At 24.2% G+C, this 26,954-nt stretch overlaps 1 protein-coding gene across 1 annotated transcript in view; it reads right to left on the minus strand.

Annotated features, from left to right (window-relative positions):
* LOC122849725 overlaps positions 1 to 26,954 on the minus strand; it is an 81,074-nt gene that overhangs the window by 7,467 nt on the left and 46,653 nt on the right. The window contains exon 3 of the mRNA XM_044148509.1: positions 15,560 to 15,600. The gene's annotated coding sequence lies outside the window, so the exon portion shown is untranslated. The remainder of the gene's footprint in view (positions 1 to 15,559; positions 15,601 to 26,954) is intronic.

Consider the following 26,954-nt stretch of genomic DNA (forward strand, 5'->3'; position numbering starts at 1 on the left):
GATAAATTTTTTTTTTTAAAAGAAGAGGCTTTTTTTAAAAATATGTAGGTAAAATTTGCGAGACATGATATGAGGGATTTATCCATGTGAAATGTATTTGTTGAGAGTGTCGTTGACCCTGTGTATATATATATTTTTTTTATTTGCAAGATGATAGTAAGTTGTATATATTCACCCTGTGACTGAATATGCGCATAATCATGATGATCCCGAAATGTCTTTTTGGCAAAGCCAAAGCACACACACAAAACCCTGCAACCTTGCAAAAAGAAAAAACGAAGAGAGAAATGCAAGTTGCATAAGTTGAGGGAAAAAAAAAAAATGATGTTTCTCAAGTAGTTTTTAAAATATATAAAAATATATGTGTTGAAGGTGAGGTGTATTGTGTAAACATGTATGATTTTTTTTGTGTTTGGTTGTTTGATAAAGCAAGAAAACGCCCAAGGGCGGATTTGTTGTGTCAGTCGGTGCGAGACAATGCCTAAAGTGAGTTTAGCTATATAGCATAAGAAATTTTCCTACATGTTGTATTATTATAAAATATATTTGTAGGATCCTTGTAACTATCTCAGTAAAGAGTTTTGATATGCTTTTTGGAAATTGAGGATTTGTATATTAAAGTGAGGAACATTTGCCACACAAAGTTTATGCTTTTAACTATTAATATGAGAGAGAAAGAGAGGAGAGACGAGACAGAGATAAAAGGAAATTACAGTGGAGATTATTTTGAAACAATCTTTCCGTAAGAAAATTTTACAACTTGTCACTATAATTAAGAGTCAAGCATGTAATTTTGTTTAGGTATATTAGTCAAAAGTGTAATCGTCTGCTAAAATATTTATCCTCGAGCAGTGTCATTTCTAGGATTTTATCTTTAAAATATATATACAAAAATAAATTTAAAAAAATTTTATATTAAAGTTACAATTGGCCACAGGGACAAGTGTTTTTTTTTTTTTCTACAAAATTGGTTTGTAGAATTGAAGGGTTTTTGTACGATTAGAAGCATTTACTAAAGTACAGGAATTACAGAAATTCTAAATTGCTAGCTTTTATTTTCAAATGTGTCTTTATACATTTTAGAAAAATAAAAAAATTAAATGTTTTTTTTTTCAAGCACGTTTCTGTGCTTTTTATTATTATCAAGAGAACATCAGTGATAATTCGACTTTGTTATCTATTTTACAAAAGGTAATTGGCCAAATGGACAAAATTTCAAATACTATTTTAAAAAAAATATTAACACAAATATTTTTAACTTGCACTATATACTTTTAGGTGATTCATGGATAAATATTTTAGTATTTTTTAAAAAAAACTCATCTAACACATTCACAAAATTACCCATAAATGATATTTTTTTTTTCAACAGAAAACAACATCTCTCACACTATATATTTATGCATTTTTAAAAAATATATATATATTTTTTTTTCTCAACATTTTCGAATCGTAAAAACAAAGCAATAATAAAAACAGTTAATTATACTGTCTAGTTATTAAATGGAGAATTTCAGACGTCTGGTAAATGGTGTATCTTCATCATTGCCCGCAGACAAACATTCATTTTCAGCAATTACTTTTTATTATTTTTTTATTTCAAAAAGCAATTACCTTTTTTAAAAAAAAAATTCTGATATTCAATTTTTAAAATTATTCACAAAGTTATGACCCACATATTGAGGAGCAAAAAATTTTTTTTCATTTTTTCGACATTGTTATATAGAAATATATATTTCCAATCGACAGCACAATTATGCCAGAACCATATCGAATATTCGCACAAGCATTCAATTATATATCAGCTTTAATAATTTTTTTTATTCTCTGAATTTTTGTAAAAAAAAAAAAGAACAAAAAAGAAAAGAGGAAATGACAGTATTATTAATTTACATTCAATTTAAAATTATGACAATTGCATATGTATATATAATGTCATTTTCATTGAGAATAAACGCTGATGGCTCAAAAGTTTTATATAACATTATTATAAAGTTCTTGACATACGGTGCATGACGAAAATGCTCTAGGCGAGAATATTTTATATGTTCAGTGTATATACTGTATAAAAAGGGTAGTTGTATAAAATACATATATATATTTATTGTAAATATATTTATACATGGATGTGAAAATAGCGAGGGGTAAATGTACAGCTACTGGGACAAATATATTTTACATCGTCGTAGTTTCATGTACATAGTGTTCAATGTTGCCAGATGTCACGTTCGACGTTTTAATTGCAGGGTATCTTTAGTATGTTACTACTTGTTATATTGGATATACTATATTCGACCTAGATTACTTACACAATTTATAAAATTATTTTAACCTATATAACTCCAGTAATTTTAAGGATATTTATTTCATTAGCTGTATTTTTTTTCTTGGAAAATATATATCGAAATAAAATTTATGATTGCTACTTATTGATGATGGCTTATCCCCTAAATTCAGAAATAAATATATTTATTTTTCAACAGAATCTAATATGTACCCTCAATGTTTAAATAAAAATTATCAATAAAAAATTTATCATTACTTTAAGTACTTTATTTATCAAAAATCAATATATTTTTTTATTTGCAAAAATAATATTCAACATCATTCATCAAATGTATAATGTAAATATTACATGTCATATATTTTCTTTAAGAATATTTTCAACAAAATAGATTCTTAATGAACGATGACGTATGATTATTTTTATTTATTTTTCTATTATTATTATTATATTATATAAAAGCACAAAGAAGAACAAAAATTTATATTCCTTAGTCATGCCACTTGAACAGACTTAAAAATCATCTACATATTTTATTATTTATCAAAAAAAAAAAAAATAATTTTTTTATATAAAATTATAATAACAATAAATAAATAAACTTGCATAAATATTATTTTATTTATATAATGAGTGTGTATGAAATTGTTTGAAATATTTGATAATAAAAAAAATATATATTTTATAAATTGCAAGTCATGGTTTGATGAATATTATTTGTGTTTATTATGTTATGTTTGCTTTGATATATATAAAGGTTTTTGGGTTTAAATATTTGATAGATATATTTTGAAGGGAATAGTTTAGGTAAAAGCCATTAACTTGGAATACAAAATTGAGTCATACACTTGAGACAAAGTGGTACTTATCATTGCACTGATCTCACTTGAAATAACTCTTCAACAATTGCAAACACATTATTTGAGTATTTCAAACTTTGTAAATATATAAAATAAAATATATATTTTTATATGACGATTGTCATTCAATATATATAAATCCAATTTTATATATGATTTTATTTGGAGCTTTGCAAGTTTTTTTCAACTTGATAACATTATTTTTATTGGCTTAAATATATAAATTTAAATAAAACTCTCATGCAATTATTAAAAATAAAATTAAGTTAATGCGATAAAAACAATAAAAAAAAAAATATTGTTTATTTATTCTTTAGCAATTTATTTTGTTAGCTGATTTTAGCTCTAATTTATATACATGTGTGTGCAGTATTGTAACATGTTGCTGATGACGAGGATGATGATGATGATGATTCATAGCTCAAGAGACATTGTGTATATATTGGAGTAATATTATGGTGATGATGAAGAACAATGGAGACAAGAGAAAGTTAGATAGACAAATAGATTGAGCGACAGAGAATTCAAGTAGGTGAATAATACTGGTTGCTTGTTCAAGACCATCATCAAAAGCAATTTAATTGCGTAGCGTAAAATTACAGTCATTATATAATGAAAGACATTTAGCCAAACTGACACCAAATATAATTCATGTGTGTGCTAATAACTTTTCTTGGTTTCTTTGATGATACTTGATACATATCTAAAAATTATTCAACTTTTTTTACATATAGGTGGAACGCTTCGCGTCACCTACGTATTGGATTTGTCTACCGAAAATTAAAAAACACTCTTATTTCTTAAGTAATTGTCAGAGACACTTCGTGTTAGAACCAAAAGAAGCGTATTTTCAATCTCTTTAATTTGTATATTTTCGATTTTTTCTCAAATAATTATTAAAGTTGCCAGAGCCAAAAATGTTAAAAACCTTTTTTTCTTTTTTTTTTTAAATATTAAATAACTTTTTATCTGTAAGCGTGATCGATTTGCACCGACTAATTAAAAGTTTCCTTTTATTTTGATCTTTAAATCGCCGCTATTTTGAAAACGATATCTTTAAAACTCACGGAGTTATTAGAATTCTAATAGAAAAATTTGATGTGGCTGTTTTTTTCCCGATTTACATTGGAACCCAACAAAATCATGTTTTGTGCAGATAAAATTTCGTAGCGTTGTGACTAAACAATATGACATTTTATTTGAAAAAAAAAAAAATTACACTAACTAATAATCATAATGCTAATAATTGCACATAACCCACCGGAGTATTGAAAATTTTAATTTTCGTTATATATGATTTTTCTAATTTAATTTTAAACATGTTATTCAATTAAAAAAATTACATGTTAAATATATTAAACTAAATATTCACGTTTATTGATTTTTAAAGAATTTTATTTAAAATATTTTTTTTATGAATTATTAAAACACGTGGGTGTCATTGAGGAGTGATTGACAGTCATCAAAATATAAGTATTTACATCGAAACAAATCAAAATATATTTACATGTCATCATGCTTGATCGATTATCTGACAACAATTGGTTGGAATAATATATAAAGTCTGGAATTAGATAAATAGGGTTTGGCATTTTAAGCATGTTTTTTTTCTAACGATCAGTTCTAACTCATCATATTATTATTTGAATATAAATGATGAATTTATTTGGTGTTTTTTTTAGAGGTTTTTTATATATTTGTGATTTTATTTTTATGATTTTATAATTATGTATAGTTTTTTTTAGTAAAACTATTTAAATCTTTTGTTTTTATATAATAGTATTGTGTTAAATTTAAGAACAAAGAAAAATTTTACTCAACGATTCAAAGTGTGCAATCAGTGTTAATGAAATTCTGCACCGACAAGAAGACTGCAGAAGGCGTTTCTCGGCTCATCAAGAATAATAATCATCCTGGATGAGGACGAGTTGTCTTCTACCCTTTTTAGAATTTTTTTTTTTTTTTTTATTCTATGGTATCTTTTTGAGTCATCTATAAATACTCTTGTAAAAAGGTGTATCTTAACTTTTTTTCAAAACAAAAAAATAACAAAACACTAATAATATAGTTCAACAAAAATTATCTACAATTAAATTAAATTTATTATTTAATAAATGTAAAAAAAGTAGAATTTTTTAAAAATATTTTTTAAATTAAAACTATCATGTGATAATAACCGGTAAATATTGAAGTTAATGTAGCGTATAAAAAAATTTGTATATGATCCTAAGAAGGTTAAAAAAAAAAAAAAAATTCAAGTCAAACAAAAATTTCATATACGATGAAAAAAGTTTTTCAAGCTTGTCAAGAAAAGAAGTAGAAAAAGAGAGTGAAAAAAAAAATTTTTGAAAAGTTTTTATTTTTTCTACTTTACCACCTGGATAAAATTTTGCATTAGGATATACTTTGAAATTCTGATTTTGTACGGATCGTTGAATTCCCCGGGGGTAGTTTTGAATCTCAGTAAAAATTGGAGTAAACGGCCCAATGGAACATTGAACATCCTCGAAGAAAGAATAGTGATTACCCGAGGACATTTAAACACATATATATATTTACTACATGTATATTTTATGTACACATTAAACAATTTACTTTTTTTTTTTTCTCAAATCTTCTTTACTCAAAAGTTATATGGGCAAACCTCTTTTTTATGTATATATATTTCTTTTTTATTTTATTTCTCTTAAGCAGTTTGCCCATCTCACAGCCAATTGAGATTGAAAACTTTGAAACTCTCTAGACAACTAGAATAAAAACTAGTACCTTCAAAATAAAAAAAAAATTTAAATTATATCGTGTTTATTTTTTTGTACTAAAGTGTTGAAAGACTATATAGTTATTCTTAATAGAGCATGACAAAGAAAAGGCCAAAAAAAAAAATATGCAAATAGAGAATAATTTTACTGAAATTATTATATAAGCTTGAATGGATGTGTATATAATTTTTTGTGGATTGAAAAAGTTTATACACAGTTGAAAAAATATTTAATATGCTTAGTGAAGTTTATTATTGTGTATTTTACTCCAATCAAATTGATTCCCTTAATCACATTTGGTTATATCTAGTGACTCATATATACCTTTGAAATTTTCGAACAATTCAAATGGAACAAATAAACTCAAACTGACTGTGTTTCTATATATGTATATATATTGTATATAATATAGATATGACTATATATAGATTGACCAGTTATAGGCATGTATCCCATCAGCTGGAAATAACAAGTGAACAATTAACGACTGTACTCATATACATGCTCATTTCTCTATTTCTCTCTTTCATCTCACAAAATTCAATTTAAATTCACAACACTGTGAATTGCCGCATTTGGCTGTGTATATATATGAAAAATCAAAATGAATAAAAAATATATATAAATAAACTTTTAGAAAATGAATATAATAATAAACAAAAATACATTATTTCTGCGCAATAGTGGATATTTTATTTTTATTTAATTGTTTTTTTTTTTTATTGCATTCAAGGTAAATATAAATTGTGTAAATGTATTTTTACTATTTTTTTTTTATTATTTAAATATAATATAATAATAATTAAATTAAAGAAACTTTTTAATTTGTTTTTATTTGTTTTTTTTTTACTTTCATTGTATTTAAAAGTTATAAAGTGGTATGTTGGGTTTGTTAATTTTTTGTGACAAAAATTTTGATTCAAGGAAGTTTTAATTGTGACAGCTGTTGACTTTTAATTTTAATATCAATTTGATGCTCGTATTAATAATCAAATTGTCATAAAAATTATATGAAAATATTTGAAAAATAAAAATGCAAATGTGTCGGTAATTAATTATCCAATTGAAATGATATATTTGAAAATTGTAATTATAGTTTTTTTCGAGTGTGAGATTATTTGTCTGTCATTGATAAGATGAGTAATATTTTCATGTGTTTGTTTAGATAGCTGTTATGATTGATCAATTATTATATTAAAATTGCAATAAATATTTCATCAAGATCTAATCACCAACACGTTAATAATTGTCAGCAATTTTTTAAGCCCAAAAATATAACAGTCAATTTATTTTTGTCGTCAATATTTTCAAAACAAAATCAATCATTTAACACTAGAAATTTTTTCATCACAAATTTATCTATAAAAAACCCCCTCAAAAAAAAAAAAGAAAGTTAAGCTCTTGATCTTGTCTTCAATTTACATTATTGATCCACCAAAAAAAAAAAAAACAAAATCTTCAAAAAAACAAATAAACTTTTAAATAAATCTCAAAATACGCTAGCTAGCACTTATACTTTTTCATAATTAATGTAACGATATACAAATATTTAAATGATAATTTTCATAGCTGCACAGTACTCATTAAGATTTGAATATACAATTTCAGATAGTTTTGATGTTTCTCATTAATAACAGGATATCTAACTCTTTACTTTATATCATTTGATAAATGCTTTTATAAACTGTATCAATATATACGTCATATAGAGATGATACAATTACACAAATATATATATGTAAAATATTATTTGCATATAGTACAGGTATATAATAGATGATATGTATAATAGGCAGGCAGGATCATCTATTGAACCATCAAGCGGCATTTGCTGTCTATTGTGAATGAAAATCAATCGATTCTATATCTTCAATTTTCCCTATTCTCTATTCAATCATTTTTTATATCTTTTACATGCGAGTATATTTCACATTTGTTATACTGTGTGTATGAGTTGTGTGTTACCTATATACATACATCAATTTATGTATCAAGAGATTTAGTTAGTACATATACGAAAAGGGTTATAAAAATATTTTTTTTTCCTATTTTTTCAAGTACTTTTTTACCCTTTTATTACGTAAATACTAGGTACTCTTTTTTAACCCCATTTTTTTATTTAGATTATTATCTTTTAATGTAGTTTTACGGTTTTTTATTTTTTTATATTCATTTTATTATTAATTTTTGTTTTATAAATATATTTTTTTTTTTTTTTTGATAGAAACAAAAGTAGAACAAAGAAATGGAAGGCGGAGAGATGCCTGTTATATTTTTTTTTTATTTTTTTAAAGGAAGTGTAAAGTTAGGGCGACATAAATTGGCGCAATTTCAGACAAAAATAAAATAAAGAAACAAGACAAAAGATAAATTGAGAAACACGCTCCGGAAATAGGCACCTGGAATTTCTTAAGACTTGTTAGATATTTTTTTTCATTTTATTTTTTTACTTTTACTTTTACTTGTGGTATTTTCTAATGTCATTGGCTTTGACTTTGTATGTTTTATTTTGACCTTTTGTATATATAAATCAATTGTGTGTACATAAAATAAATAGAAAAAAAAAAAAATTTAATTATTCAATTATAAATGATCCTAGCTTTGAGTCTTGCATGATTTTTCTCTGATTTTTTATCGATAAAAAATGTAAATTATTTTTACAAAATAATTACTCAAATTAAATTGTTTCAAAATAACTATCAAAGTAATTAATTTTAACACATAAAAATTAATTTCATTTTATAATTACATGATAATTTTTTAACAAATCAAATGACATTTTATTGAATTATTAAATTATTTAATTTTTCTAATTTTTTAAAAATTAAAAAAAAGGAAACTACATGTTTCTAGCAATATAAATAATTAATTAATATATAAAATGAAATGTTTAATTATTCATAATACATTTAGAATGAAAATTACAGTGTAAAATTGTATAGCTTTGTATTTTGAATTGTTAATTATAAGTAAAATAATTATCATCTCGGTTTGACCTTGTTTTAAAGCTGAATATCAATTTTCCTTTGTACCAACAATTTTAGTATATAAATATTTCTCTCTTACTCTCTCTTTTTTGTCTCTTTATGATGATGCATATATTGATGCATATTGTATAAACATTAACTAGTGCAAATTTTAGCATATTAATGGTCTATTACTGTGAATGTTTGACGAGTAGCTCAACGCGCCATCTATAGACAATACAATAACCCCTCGACCCTTGGTATATATTGTACCTTAATGAGCCTGGAAATTCTACAAAATAAACACAAGTATGCTTCTGTGATTTATCGTCTCTTCCTTCCCTCAAAGTCGTGTGGGGAGTATTTCTCGTTGAATACTATTTTTTTCTTTTAATTTTTTTTTGTCTCTCCCTGTCTCTCCCTCTCCTACCTCTCTCATTTTTCAACCCTCTCTTATTATTTTTCATTATCTCTGTCAAGCTATCATTTTCTTTTTATTTTCCTTTTTTTTATTTTAAAAAGAATCAAAGAGAAATTCTTTTAATTGTGAATATTTAATTATCTTTTTCATTTGAAAATTGTTTTATATATTTTTCTTTTTTTTCTTTTTTTGTTAATCAATATATAAACAAATATTTATTATTATTTTTTTTTAATTTTTTTTCTATTAATTTATTTTATATTTATTGTTTAAACAAGTTGGTCAGACTGTAAATATATACTGTAGATAATTATTTTAAAAGAAAAAAAATGATAAAATTCTTTCATCTTTTTTTTTATGAATAATTTTTATTTTTTATTTCTGTTCATATAGAAATTAATTGTTAATTTTCAATTTAATGTTAGATATAGCAAAATAACGAACAACTGTTACATTGAATGGAAAAATAAAATTAAAAAAAAAAAAATCATCGAGTACCTACCTCGACAGCCGATAAAGGTAAAAATAAAAAATTTAAAAAAAAATCGAAAAGTTATTACCACGGTAGACATTGACGTAATGCTGTGTAAATGTATACATGTATATGTGTAAAAATATAAAGTTTGATATGTACTGATGCGATACAGGTATATATATATAATGTATATATATACGTGAATGATGATGGTATGGGTGATTGTGGACGGTCACGGTGTGGAAACGAGCAAAATGTGCGCGCGAGTTCCCGTGGAGAATCTTGATTACGACATTCTTGCGTCAGTTTCAAGGGATGCCAAACTATAACTATCTCTTTCTAACTCTTTACTCAACAAACTTTTACGGTATCACGTCTTGAGGTTTTGCTTGTGTGTTTTAAAAATTTTCACTGAAGTTGAAGCGCTTGTTGAAGATCCAATAATAAGAGTATACGAATGAGAACAAATGAAATACACATACATACACACATACAATTATTTGTTAAATACTCGTAAAAAAAAAATCATCTAACATTCTTCAAGCACCTGGCATATTAAATGCCAAATCAATAGATATACGAGCGACTTTATAACTCATATAACGAGCATATATGACTGTTACAACTTACAACGCAAGTTCAATCATAAAAATCAAAGTCATAAATATATTTAAAAATTTAAATTGTAAAAAAAATCATAATAAAAGTTTACATTGAACATATATAAAACAATGTACCTTATAATAATCATGATAATAATAATGAAAATATATTTAGGTGTACATAAAAATATCAATTTTAATTAGCATGTTTGATATATATTCATGTATAAATTTTAAAAAACCAGCAATATTGTCAAAGATATTGATTTTACAATGATTTATATATTGATTTATGGTTTGTTTAAAAATATATTTGATTATTATTTAAATATAATATAATAATAATTAAATTAAAGAAACTTTTTAATTTGTTTTTATTTGTTTTTTTTTTTTACTTTCATTGTATTTAAAAGTTACAAAGTGGTATGTTGGGTTTGTTAATTTTTTGTGACAAAAATTTTGATTCAAGGAAGTTTTAATTGTGACAGCTGTTGACTTTTAATTTTAATATCAATTTGATGCTCGTATTAATAATCAAATTGTCATAAAAATTATATGAAAATATTTGAAAAATAAAAATGCAAATGTGTCGGTAATTAATTATCCAATTGAAATGATATATTTGAAAATTGTAATTATAGTTTTTTTCGAGTGTGAGATTATTTGTCTGTCATTGATAAGATGAGTAATATTTTCATGTGTTTGTTTAGATAGCTGTTATGATTGATCAATTATTATATTAAAATTGCAATAAATATTTCATCAAGATCTAATCACCAACACGTTAATAATTGTCAGCAATTTTTTAAGCCCAAAAATATAACAGTCAATTTATTTTTGTCGTCAATATTTTCAAAACAAAATCAATCATTTAACACTAGAAATTTTTTCATCACAAATTTATCTATAAAAAACCCCCTCAAAAAAAAAAAAGAAAGTTAAGCTCTTGATCTTGTCTTCAATTTACCCAATAATAATAATAATAGTTTAAAGAATTTTTAAATGTGTATAAAGATATTAACATGTATTGATGTGGTTTTAATGCAGCCTGTGATAATGATATTGGTTTCTCGATCGAGTGCCATTTGCCCACATAACTGGTGTTACCATAGATATTGAAAGACCTAAAGGGTAAACATTCAACTACCACCACAAGAGCTTAAAGTACATATATATTATATACCTGGTAACATTGGCAAAGGTGAGAATGATACTATTAAGTATTTCTCTATTATTCTCTTAATATAATTTTCCATGTAAAATTATATATACATAATGTAATGAATATACATGTGTCTTTATATTGAAATTGTATAATATTCATAGAATATTTCATTAATATACTATAGTCATATAACCAAAATCAAAACCACGTAAATGAATATATAGAATTTCAAGTTTGTAAGTGAGTATTATACAAGTTATATAGAACTCAATTCACCAAACATGATAATATTATGGCTTTTAGGTATTTTCACATTGATAAAGATCATTATTAATATACACACATAAAAAATCATCTACACAAATGTACATGAAAGCTTTTGATTTTAATCCCTTCAATATATTTCACTTAAAAATTTCAAAATTGAATTAAAAATGAATTGCAAGATTTCTAGGCTTTGTAGAGATTGATTTTCATATTGAAATTTAAAATTAATAACAATCATCGTCATTGAATAATACATATATAAAATTATATATTTGATCTGAATTGAATAATAAAACACGTAGTGTAAATTAACTCTGGCAAATAAATTTATCTAATCATAAATTTATCATTTATTTATTGATGATGAAAATCAATATATGACTTTCGAAAACGTGATTCACGTTTACAATCACAAATCAAAATTAAGAAAATCAAATATAAATAACAATGATTATATTTGACAGGAGTGATTCTTTGAATTGACTTGTATCATTTTTTTTTTTTTTTTTTATTTCTTAATGCCACTTTATAATGTTCTTGTAGATTTTTTTTTTCTTATCTTTTTGTTGCCAAAGACTTGCACATCATCATGCCTTACTCAGTAAAAATGTAAATGTCGAAATATATTTTTTTTTATATAATATCTGTATCTAAAGCCAATGCTAAAAGAGCAAATTGCAATATCAATATGAGTGTGTGTTGTATAAAATGATACAAAATCTGCTTTGCGAATTTTTCAATTTTCGATATTGCAATATACGAATTGAAAAATCTTATGATGACTTCTTTTATTGAATATATTTTTTTTATTGATTTTTATTTCTTTTTTTACTTTCAATTTCTTGTATCAATATATACCTTTCTAAATCATTTTTTTTTCTCATTGTTTTATCATCTGTTTATTTTTTCATTCTTCAAAGATTTATACCTTGAATGTTCAACTTATTTGATGGAAATTTGATGTTAGAATTTTGATATTATTGGTAAAATGTAGTCAATGGAAAACTTGGTATTTCAATGATCAATTAGAACTGAACTAGATAAATGCCTGAAGCCTGCGAAACTTGGTAAATATTTTATTTCAAATATGGCTTTATTGAAAATCATCAATCTCCCTTTCTCTATTGGTAACCTACTAACTTGATCTTTTACATTTTTTTTTTTCTACAAACACAGTTGCACATAAATTTCTAAACAATAATCGATCAAATAAAAAACAATCTGCTTTGCGTCATTTTCATATAAAAATTTTAAAAACAAACACAAACAAAATTTTGACCCTTCACTTTTATATTGTACGTTTTATTTTTTCCATTTTTATTTCTCTTTTTATATGATTTTTTTTTTCCATGTTTTTATATAGGATATTCAACTAGATTTTTATTTTTATTTTCAAATTTATATTACGAACAAGTTGATGGGGTGTATGAAATGATTGATATGCCATTGCTAATGGAATACACTCAGTCAAAATATATATATTCACGTAAATAGCCCATAAGTATGTTGGTTTATGTGATGATGCATCAAGCGATAACCCACTCATATATTTGTGTATTAGATCATGTGTATTTTAATTTATACTGCAGTAATTTTCAATTAAATTTTTAAACAAAATAAATCAGACAAAAAATTAAACGAATTTTTCATCTAAGAAAATTAAATTCTGCAAATGAATTATGTGCTTTTTATTTAACAATAAAAATGGGATAAAAAAATGCAAAAAAAAATTTAAAAATTAACAAATTAACAAGACAATTTAAAAAGTTGTAAAATAATTTGTATGATTATAGTTTATCCAGTCGAGTTAACAAATAATAATCATGTTTACTAGTATAAAATTAAATTAAACATAAAGATAATATTAATATTATTAATTACAAATTTGTGTGTATATTAATATCAAGAAATTTATCTATGATATGTCAATGGATATCTATATTGATAGTAAACTAGTACAGGGTGGTCTTTTGTTAATTGGTAAACTGTTAGGATACTGCTTTTGCAAATCAATGCTGTTTAAGGTGTTGTGTTATGCATGTATATACATATATATATATGGATTAATAGTTGATCAGGGATTACCCTTCATCAATGTGGAAAATTCGATAGTGATAGTGACAGTGTGTAACCATGGTTAAACAAGTCAAGCATATACCCTTAGATCTTCATCTCAAAACAAAGCCCTCCTTTTCACAAAGGGAATATCAGTTACAGACTTTTCAATGAAATAATAATAATAATAATATATCCAATATGGTAAATATATTCAAAAAAAAAAAAAAAGTTTTTTTTTATAAAAAGTTATATAAAACAGTCTGGATTTAAAAAATTCTTTTGTGATAAAACATTTATATATATCGTCTGTCTGTAACAACTTTAAATAACAGAACAAAAAAAATATTATATGAAAAAATCCTTTAAATGGATTTATTACATTTTTTTTTTATATATTTTAAAGCTAGGATGATTTTTTTTTTTTTTTTATGTATCCTGTTAGAAATATATTACCAAAAATAAATTGTTAAATAGACCTTGAAATATAATTTAAAAAAATAAATTAATTTAATTTTGAATATTTATTAGTTTTTATTGAATAATTTTATTAAATTCTTGAATTTATATTTGTAAAATTATTTAAAAATTTTAATTACAAAAAAAGGTTTAAAAAAAAACAAAATTAAAGGTAAAATTTTGTATGTTTGTTTGAAGTTTTTTTTGTAGTTTTTTAGTTTGTAAAAAAAATAGACAAATGAATTTGTCTAATGTGCAATTTAAATAGTAAAAAAAAAAAATGTATATTTTTTTTTAAATAGTATTTGTCTCTGTCAAGTAGTAGCAACACACATGAAAAATAAAATTTACAAACCGCGAAATAAGAAGTGAGATTTTTGTGGAGATAAAAAAAATTGTATATAAAAAGTAGCCGACTAAAAAGGCATTGAGTGAAGACAAGCTAAGAAAAATACCGTAGCAACAAAGGGAAAAAACGATCAACATTCAAGTGCCAAGATTGTGTGTGTGTGTGTGTAGAAAAATAGAGGGGTATGTTTTAAAATGAAAGAGTAAAAGAGAGGAGAGACTATGATAACAAGTAATGTTTAAAAAAGCATCAGTTATACCTGAGTAAAAGAGAGAAAGATAAAAAGATAGAGATGAGCACAAGGATGAGCCTGGAACCAGTATATATGTTGTATACCTTGGGAACATCATGGAGCATCGGCATCAAGTTGAACCACAAAGAACAATTTTATATATATATATTTCTCTCACTCTCTTGTTGCAACGCCAATGACTTGGCTCTTTTACCTCACGGGCAATAATACCACGATTGTAAATGTAAAAAAAAAAAGAGATGAAGAGATAAAGATACCATAGATAAAGATAGAAATAAGTTTGAGAGACCCGCGAGGATAAAGCGCGAACGCGAAAGTGAAAGATAAACGCTCCAGGAGAAACGGGATTCTTTAAACTCGATTCATCCTGTCTATCCGTGTGTGTGTGTTTATATATATATATATATTTTTTTTTTTTTATTTATATAGATAAAAGTAATGCTAAATTCTAGTATGGCATTAATGAATTTAAAATTCACCCAGTTAAAATATAAATAAAAATTTAATAAAAAAATAATTTTTTTTTTCTATTATAAAAATTCATAGATATATGTATTTTAGATTTTTTTTTTTTTGTTTCTATGAATGACCTAGTATTGAGCAGTGTTGACTCATTGAATTTATAATATTATCAAGAAACTTACTTTTTCGTTCAAGGCTCTCTTCACATTCTCTCGTTGAATTACTGTGGGAAAAAAAAAAAAAAATATATTAATTTATTGCTGATCACTCATTAATACTGTATATCCATCAAATTTTTATATTTAATAAATTTGTTGTCATACCTCAGAGGCATTTAAACACCATAAATTTTTATAATTTATATATAAAATTTTTGCGTAAATATGTGAAATATATGTATAAAAATTATTTGAAAAGGTCAGTTAAAATTGCGTACATTAATATTGCAAAATAAATAATATATTTTTTTTTTTCATACAAATCATGAGTAAGAAAAAAAGCAATTCTATTTGGCTTTTAGCCTTTTTAATGTTTCGAATAAATAATATAAAAGACGTAACTTGTAAAGCAGGTATTAATTTTTATTTTAATAATAAATAAATTTTTTAAAAAATAAAAGAAAATATTCTTTAAATACAATTTGTCATATGAAAAATATAAATAAATGCTCATGTGTCTGTAAAGTCTAGTAAATATAATAAATTTTTTTTTCCTTTTTTTTTTTAAATGACTATCGTTAACATGAGAACTAGGATGAAAGAGTTGACTATTAAAAACCACTGCAATATCTCTATATGAAAATTTTAATGTCAGTCTGTCTTTTAAATATATAAAAATATAAAAAGCCGCTTTCTGATTTCTCGGAAATGTATATAATTTAATTTTTATGATGATATTTATTATTATTTAAATTTAAAAAAAAAATAAATAAATTATTATGATTTTTATATGAGAATAAAAAATGTAATCAAATTTTTTTTTTTGATATATCTTTTATCAATTAACTCAAGTTGCATAAAAATATTATTTATAAAAAAGTCAATGACGCTTCAAGGGTTGAAAAAAAGGATTAAAAAAAATTTGTAATTTACATTAATTTTACTAACGAGTTGAATTTTTCAAGGGGGATCATGTCAAGTGTCCAATTAGAAAATTTCATGTCCCTTATTTTCATTCATATCGTGTGTATTAATTCGGTCCATTGACCATCTTCACAGTGTCTCTTCAGTCTTTACCAATCAAAAGAATTTTTTTTTATTTTTCATCTTTATCATCTCAACAAAAATACATAATTGAAGAATAAAAAAAAACAAAAATTCAAACGACAAATAACTTGATTTATAAAGAAAAAAATAATATAAAAAATTCACGTTAATATTTTTAGAGCTATTTTTATATTTATATTAAACATAAAAATATAAAATAAAAAAATAAATAATAAAAATACATAGACAAAGTGAAAAAATACAAAAAAAGGGATAAAAAAAAATATTGCAAGGTTTTTTGAACGTGTTGTATGTAAACGAGGGCCTCTTTTGCAATAAGGTCACTTTCAGTGCTCTCAGTTGGAAGAGAGCTATCTACAAAAGCACTAGAAAAATAATAATAAAAACTTATGCAATGTGTTTTTGGTTAAAATGTTATTTCACTTTAAAGTTTCACTTATAAATGTTTTTTTTTTTTTCTTTTATAAATGATATAATAAACGTTTTTTTTGCAAACTTGAATATTTTTTTTTTTACAAAATCAAAGTTGAATCAATTTTATATATCCAACTAGCTGCAATTTACAATTTAAAAAATAGAAAAAACATACTTATAAAGTATGAAGTTTTCAAGTATAATAAGAATGAAAAAAAAAAAAAATTTAGATAAATATTGTGAATAGTTGGGTTGTCAAAAGACATGCGAATATAAGTGAAGCTATTAATATGGCAAAGTGACATTAACCGATCCGAAAGTAAAAAAAAATAATAATACATAGATTTAATATTCAATTAAGAAATAAAAATTCAGGTTACAATTTCAATTGAATATTTCAAACATATTATAACGGTTTATATACTTTTCCGTTTGTAAAAAAAGCAAAAATAAAATCAACAAAAGTCTCATGAACGACTTGACTTTTTTTAATATTATTTTTTTATTATTTAACTTTTATTCTTGGAGCATTTATCGGGCGCCAAGTATTTTTTTTTTGGCGTCATTCTGGCCTGTCCTTAGCTTTTCTCAACGATTTCTTAAACTACCGGCATCGTATATTTCATCGTCCACTGAAACAATGGACCAAGCTCAGATCCTTCAAGAGAATCTTCACCAAGACAATCCCTTTTTTTTTTATTATTTCTCTTTTTCTTTCTCATGAGAAAAACTAACTGGTAAGAAAAAAAATAAATGATTTCGATTAATTGGTCAATGGCTAAGCTTTTATCTAAGATTTACACAAATGGCTTTGGAAAATAAATTATATATTATTATTGTATATATATTTGATTAACTTTTTTGTGTTTTATTTTTTTATTGAATTAATTTATTGTTATTATTACAACAACTGGTATTTTTAATTTGTCAAATGAAAACATGATTTATCGCAGATGTTGAAAAAGTAAATATACAAGTTGAAATAATTTTATTTTTTTAATCCAAAATACTCGCATATCTCTCCCTGTAGGCTAATCAGTCTGTGTATATATATATAAAAGTTTAAAATCCCTCGTGTAAAATCAACCAACTGTAAATTCAATGCTAAAAAATTAAAATCTTCTGGCGAAAAAAAAGAAGGGCAAAATCCATGAGACAGAACAACTCAATTTTTGAACTGCACAAGGGATGTGGTGCCAAATACATCAAAAAAAATAAATAAAAAAAGCTACATGAATTTGGATTTACACCAAAAGAAAATTTACAATATACCTTTCCAAACAAAAAGCATTCGGTCTAATAATTTTAACTAAATTTTTATCCAAATGAAATTGCATTCATTATAATAATTATTAAAATTTTTTCCAGTTAAAATAAATGAAATAAAACGTTGTAATTTTTCTCTAATTTAAAATGTTATTTTTTTTCAAATAAAAGCCATGTTTAAAACAAACACAAACACACATTAAACAATGTGTATATATAAATTTAAATTAAATGAAATCAGTGTTGGAAATAATATAATTAGATTTTCACTGTTCAAGAAACTGGCAAAATATCTGGAGAAAGAGACAAATAACATTGTTTTAAATTAAAATCAAAATACACAACAAAAGTGATAAGGATAAACTTGATAACTTGATCATAGACAATTGTGTATATATAAATTTTACTAAAATGTTATTTTGAAAAAATAATATTGTTAAAAAGGCATTCATTAATGCTAACTGCAGTTGAATTTAAATTTAATCACAAGTTTTTTTTTAATATTAAAACATTACATAAAAACATGTGATTATAATTGTTATTTATTAAACTATTAAACAATTAAATTATAAATTATTTGTCTATGTTTTTTTTCATATACAATTTCGTATAAAATCTAATAGACTTAATTGACTTACAAACGACAACGAGATGCAACAAGTAAACAAGTAAGCAAGCTTGTCTGATGATGGTCTGTGAAAGTACATGTAGAGAGAGACAAGAGAGAGAGAGAGAAATTAACTGAGAAGTAAAAGGGCTTATATATTAAGAGAAAAGTTTTGTTGTGTTGTTGTAAATTGAAATACACAAACAAGCAAGTTATAAACAAGTATAATAATTAAAAAAAAAAATAAAAAAAAATATAGTAATAAGTTTAGTAAATTGAAGAGGCATCATGTAACAAACCTAGTTATATTCCAAATCAAGGCAAACCACATTTCATGACTTAGTTTTGTGACTGCATTAGCTGTGTTATTTCAAACAATTCACAAGATATAGACAACTTGCGTTGTTGTATTTTAAACAATAGACACAACTTGGAAATGTTAAATTGTTGTTACTACTACTTGATACGCAAATTTTACTTATATGTTGACATGCATTAAATCTTTATACATTCATTGACCATATGTGTGTTAATGTAAATACTAAAAAGGGTAAATGTATGTGGTAAACTACTTTACAACATTTGTAAATCCATTGTCACCATGTCACAATGACCGACTAATTTTAAATCTTTTTAATAAACTTTTTTATTTAAATTTAAATACTCTTTTTGGTGTTTATAATTCTGTCATATAACATAAAGTATTTAATTAACATTTTAATAAATAGCATTTATTTTTTTAATAATCAGAGAAAGGGATAAAATTATTTATATAGACTTTTGAAATAAGTTTATGCAAAAGCACAGATGTATATATTAAATTAATTAATTCTCACAATTTAGATATCATTTTATCTCTCTATATGTATATCATTTATTTTTTAAGTATATAATTTAATTCAAAACACAATATAGACATGTGTTTTTGAGAGTTCAAAAGATTCAAGTATATAATTAATTTAAATGAAAAAACTTTTGATGAAATTATAGATTGTATATGAGGGAGAGATTTATTTGATTTTTTTTTTTGCTTGGCAATTAATGAAGGAAAATATAAAGAGAGATGAGTTGGGAAATGTAAATAAGTGAAATACGGTAGTGATATATTCCTGTGCACCCCTGAAAGACAAACCTCAAACGACAAATCAAAGGACATTGGTTTTATCCTTGGTTTTTTTTTAAAATGTAAATTTTGTATATCCTTTTAAAATGTCAGGGTAAATAATTTATTTTTGCAACACATTAAATTCACAACAGTATTAAAGTTTTAAGTTAAATTTTCAGCATGTATTAAGAGTCTTTAATTATGTTTCTAAAATAGGTATACTATCTATTTTGAAATATTGGAAAATGTTTGGTCAAATACAGACAAAAGTTTTATAGATAAAATGTATATTGAGTCTGTTGCAGACACAAAGTTAAACGATGAACTATGACAACAACAAAGAGATGGAAAACAAAAAAAATATATATATATAAAAATAGAAATTTTTAATAGAAAAAAGTATAACAAAAAGAAAGATACTGGAGAATTTTTTCAACTGTGTCAAAGTGATATCCAACTGAGAATCACGCTTCTGTATCATTTTTTTTTTCTCTCTCCCAAAAGCTTTGATATAAAAAAAAAAAAAAATATATATTTAATAAAAGTAAAAGTTTAAGAATATAATATTTCATATTTATTACTTTTATTAATAAATTTTTCCTTTAAATTAAACTCAGAATATTAATTGATTTATTTTGTGAATTTTTAAAAAATTTATACATTATTAAATTTCAACAAAAAATAATTTAATTTTAACAAATTTTATTCTATATTTCTATTTAAGGCTGAATGTCAAAATATTGAAAAAAAATTCCCTCTCACAGATTTTGATCAAAGTAGGCTTATTTTTTAAGTGAAATAAAGATCTATTTTATCAAATTTTTTTTGCAATTTTCTACCACGATTTAAGCGAGATAATTGGGGTCAAAGTTGACATTTTACACATGTAGGAAGCATCGGCACGTTTTCACTTCTACTGAAAAAACGCTCTCACAAAAAACCTTTATTTTACTACAGCTAATACTTCTTCAAATTACGAAAATAATAAAAATGTCAATCGATTTCTACCACGGATTTTGAAAGTTATTAATTATTTAAGAATATTAAAACAGTCAAAAAGTACCGGGTGAAACATTGAAAAATCAACTGAGTAGATTAATTATTATTGTAAATACACTCATACTTTTAAAGACGCGGCAGTAAAGTATAAAAATTTTAGACATTAGGGGGCGCTTATTATTTTTTTTAACTATGGTTATAAGGGTGCCCTTTTGCACCCAAAGAGTCGTCCTACTTTGGGATTTACATTCAGCCTTAAAATTTAAAAAAAAAAAACCATTGATATTATATGTTTTAAAATTGTCAACAAAATAATTATTTTTCATCAATTTCCAGCTGATTTTAGCGTTAAATTTCTGAAAATTTCGAGGCACAATTAACATCAAAATTCACACAATAATGACAGCAATTTTATTGAGCAATGAATTAAGAGACTAAGATAAAAAATAAATAAATTTAAATACAACAACATTAACGTCAAAGCACCTCAAAATCATTGATTATATCATTAAATATATGGCGTCCATCTAATCAAGCTAAAATATATTAGCCTTCTACCTCCCGGGACCAAACTAAAGCCATATCAGTCTCTAGAAATTTATCTACATATACGAAAGCTTGCATGAACTCTGCAATGTGTATAATGTTTCTATTCCAAGTGTAACACCAAATTGTCCCCACACATACACGTGATATCGCAATTGCGCAAATGAATTTAAAACAACATGTATACATTTCTGCAATTCAAATGTAACCATGTAAATAAAATAGAGATACATTGATTATTACTCCGATATAATAATTGATCATAAAAAAAATATAAAATAATAATAATTTCGATATGTAACGATCATCAGATCACGGGTCAGTGAGCTTGCAACTTGGCAGACAAACGTCGGCCCCAGTTTGCCGTGTTGAAACAACGCCAAATATATATCTATATATTATTATTGGATAGAGTAGTTGAATTTTGGGGTTACACCACCATCATCATCATCCACAAACCCTTTACAACATACACATACTTGAAACATTTCAAAACGTGTTCAATCGTAGCCAATTGCTATATATATTTTTTTATATTTCCTATCATGATTTTTATTTTCTGTTTTTTTATATTACAAACATTTTAAAAATTCATAGTTGAATCACGGAAAAACTAAAATCTCAATGAGATGTATATTATTGCTAGCTATTTATTGAGTGATATATATATAAAAATTTAAATAAATATTACCATAAATCACTGGTGTATATTCAGTTAACATTGTAATTTAAAATGTATATTTTCAACTTGAATGAATAATGAATATTTTGCGCGTATATACAACAGCAAATTATTGAGATTGAAAGTAAATTGTGTATATATATTTTATAAATATGTATTGTTATTTGTGTGTGTGTAGTTTTGGTGTGGTTACAGTGGTAAAAGCTGAGTTAAACCTAGAGAGCCTGAATAATTCGTCGATTTCCAACGGACATAGGATTCCCGGAAGGCAAGATGGCGGATGAGGCCAAATGGAATCTCTTATCCCTGTGCAATCTTATACTAAGTTTATATACATACACCAACAGTCCAACACCGAAAGAGACACTATCAGATTCACTACATAGACATAGAATTTTGTTGTGTATAGAAACTCAAACGATTAATCATTAGCCGATGGAACGACTAGACTAATAGTTTGGTGCTATTGCAGCAATAATTTTATAATTACTTTCATCCCAATTTATTATTATTATCAAATTTACACGCTTTTTTGTTAACATAAAAAATCATTTAGATATAGAATTTTTTTTTTCTTTTAATGGATTTGAACGTAAAATGATTGGAAAAAATAAATACATTTAAAAAAATCATTATCATTTTATTGTCAGACACACAATTCAACGACAATTTGCAATAAAAATAATATGGCTATAAATAAATAATACCCAACAAATCTTGAGACAAGTATAATTGTGAAAAAAAAAAAAATGTGAATTGTATATAGAGGGAAAAAAAAAAAAAAAATATTAAAAGAACAAGAACATAAGCCATGATAAAAAAAAATTGGACGACCAATGTATCACACTCAACGAAAATAGTCTGGGATTCACTGAAATGTAGCATGAAAATAAAAGTGGTGACGAAAAAAGAAAAAGAAAAAAAGCAACGACATTATAGATGAAGGAAAGAAATAAAATTGAAGGGAAAAAAAAAAATAAAAATAAATATGAAAAAAAGAAAAAAAAAAAAAGTTAAGTATGAAGAAAATGGAGTAAAATAGTAAAACGAGTAAAAGACATTGGTATTATAAAAAGATGAAAAGACACAACGATCATTCCAAGTGACTCGATGAGTCTCAATTATCCTCCTCTTTTGTGTTTTATATATTTATTTTTTTTTCTCTGCAATGATTTTGAAATACTTTTTCACTGTAAAATTACTACTGTACGTACATGAATTTGGAGGGCAACAATAACAACAACAATAACAACAATACAGCATTCACTTTTTCAATAAATAATTAGTTAGTTGTTCTGAAAATAACCACAACACAAAGTGAGAGGTCATTTTACTTAAAGGTATTGTATATAGCTGATGGAAAAAAAAAAAACTAGGTGATTTAGTAAACCAGCGAAAGCTGATATAATCACTCGAGAATATAGACATAATTTATCTATAAATAAATTAATTTATTAATATGTAATTTTATATGAAATACATATGAAAATAATATAGTAATTCTTTTGTGTTATATATATATTTATTTTTAATATTATAAATTTTCTCTAGTAGTTTATGTTTCTTTCTTTTGTTTGTGTATTTTATATAATATTTTTGTGTATATTATTAACAATAGCAACAGTGTAACAACGTCAGCATATTTTAATATCATATATACACAGTGTAAAAAATAAATAAATAAAAAAGAGGGACAAGATGAAGAAGAACAAGTATATGAAAACGTAACGGAAGCATCTGTCAGCTTGTTTACACGACGAGACATTTGAAAATAAACTTTTGAACAATTTTGAATTATACATTGTACATATGTATGCATGAATATACAGTTACAAATACATGTTGATTATGATGATAATGATGATTAACACAACTGCTATATATTTTTAAAAAATATAATTTAACCCATGATCAATATTATTTTTATAAAATATATTCAAAGGACAATTCAAACAACAAAATAAAAATAATTTAATTTTTTTTTTTTAGCTATTTTTTATCAAGCTTAAAATATAATTTAAATAATTTTTTTTTAATGGCGTTATTCCATTGTTTTAAACTGCAATAATTAGCATTTTAATCGGGATCTTTAGCACGATGACCATTATCTTTAAACGAGTATTCATGATAGCGGCAACTTTACTGATTCAAATGGCAACTCATACCACTATTTCGACATTTTATAGCTCAACAAAAATCATATCATTAATGCTTAATACTATTTTAAAAAAAAAAAAAGATATTAAAGGTACATAAAGTTGAGTATCTTTTTAACTTATTTTTATATTCAGAATTTTTACGATCAATTTTATCAAAGGATTGTTATTTTCACTCATCTTCTTGCTCTTTAATTTCTTTTTTTTTTTATCATTCCACTTCATTTTTAAGGGGTAGAGCTTTTTTTTCATTTTTTTTTGCCCTACCTTCATTGCAACTGCAACGAATTATTTTTTGCATGCAAGTACATTTTTTTTTTATTTGAAAATTGGGTGTGTGTGTGTGTAAAAGGGGTTTGGCAAAATATAAAAAGACTGAGTTTCTTGAGAGGATAGTTAAGGGGAACACTAGCCCTCTCTTTTGTCTTTGTCATCGATTTATATTTTTTAATTATATTTTTTTCATATGCATGCGCAGGAGAATCAAATTACACACGTGTAATTCTCGGCTCTATTTGGGTTTAATAAAACCCTATAAGAACTTGAATATAATTGGGAATTAACAAAACAATAGAATAGAGAAAAATAGCTTTTTTTTATTTTTCATATTTACCACTTAATTTTGTTTATCATTATTATCATCTAAGCTATTATATAAATTTTTTTATTCTTTCATTTTTGATTACATTAGGTTTTTTTTTTTTTTTCGTTTTGTTTTATTTTTTATTTATTTTTATAGCTATAAATTTACAGAAGCTTCATTGTGAATTCTTTGTTAGACAAGCTGCAAGCTCGTGAGCAACAGCTGTGTACGTATATCATTTGAAAAAAAAAATCATATAAAAAACAATTTCATAAAAGACAATGAAAAATTGAAAAATAAAAATTATAAAAATTGATTATTTTTTTTTTTTGTACATGTCCAAGATGAATGTATAAATGAAATAGAAAACCGCAAAATCGATTTTATATAATAAATTTGTATATTGAAAAATAAATTTAAAAAAAATATAATAATAATGGAAAAACGTTTTAAAAGCTGTCTAGTCGAAAATTCAAATGTCCATCTATTAGATTGTTTGGGGTGGTTTGGTCTGTAAAATTTTTTTATTTTTTTTTTTTTCAATTGATTGATTTTCTGTGGCAATATCAAATTTAATTGCTTTACATCTATTCAATATATATTTTTGTTTACTTTTATTTTTAAACTTGAATATTGTGATAAATAAAATTTATTTAAAGATTTTTTTTTTTTAAATTTATGAGTTCAGAGCCGAAATAAAAATCTAAAAAAAAAAAAAAGTTATGAAATATTTCGATAAGAGAAAAATCTATTCATTTCGATAAAAAAAAACACGTTATTTTATTTTTAAAAAAGAGTTATATTATTTTTTTTTTGTTAAGTAATTTTCAATGTTGCCTAAAAAATTTTTATTTTTAAATTTAAATAGAAATAAAATGTCAAATAAATATATTCAAAGAAATAATGTAAATAAATTATTTATAACGTTATCGATTTAATAAAATTTATATGCAAAAAAGAAAATTGTTTTTTAATAAATATTTGTATGACTGAGAGCTTTTTCTAAAGGACATTGGCAAAGCTTTATAAATATCCATTGGCAAAACAGAATGACAAAGTGTATACTGATGAAAGCTGGCGGCTTCTATTGAACAAAACTCGATTGAAGTGATTTGCCGACGCATCAAATGCATATATATTTTAATCACATATACTGTCACAATATAAAAAATTTTTTTTTTCATTCATTTATCAATGCAAAATGCTAATGAGACATCAAAATTTCCAAGCTCAAAAATTCTAAAAAAAAACACCAAAAAACGTGTCCTCAAAAAAATCGAAACACTCACTAAAATATCGTTAAAAAAATTAAATTAAATTTTTTTTTTTTATCCATTTATTAATGCTAATAAAACAACAATTTTTTTTTATTTAAAAAATTTAAATAAATTATTTAAAAAACAATATAAAAAAATATTTCGAAAAAAAAAAAAAATCAAGTTTTTTATATTTCTATAATTTCGATGAAAGATTTTTGAATTTATATTCAAAATAAAATGTAAATATTTTTTAAAAATTAATCAGATTCTCATTTTTATTATGTCAATGAATTTTTTTATTTATAAATAATTATTAAAAAAAAAAAATAGTATAAAAAAAAAAAAATAAAATCCATCAGCAAGTTGTACGAAAACTTGATTACGCGCGAGCGGCACCATCAAGGCATGGGTTGAATGAAAATAGTTTTATATTGGTTTTATATTTTTACATATATACTGTATATATTTAGCATGTATATATAAATTTGTATGGAGTATATATAATATTATCTGATGACAATATATAGCTTTAGAATTGAAAGTGAGTTATACATATAAACAGCTCTCTGTGCGCACAATGCAATTTACCAAAGTTTCCAGACGTGAACATCAACACCCAGTGATGTTGTTGGTGGTGGTGTTGGTGGTGATGGTGATAGTATTGGTACTGAACTAAAAGACAATGGTGAAACTATGCAGCACAAATGCGACGCATCGATGAATTCAGTTTGTCG

Source organism: Aphidius gifuensis, linkage group LG2, assembly GCF_014905175.1.
Source record: "Aphidius gifuensis isolate YNYX2018 linkage group LG2, ASM1490517v1, whole genome shotgun sequence".
Classification (NCBI taxonomy): Eukaryota; Metazoa; Arthropoda; class Insecta; order Hymenoptera; family Braconidae; genus Aphidius; species Aphidius gifuensis.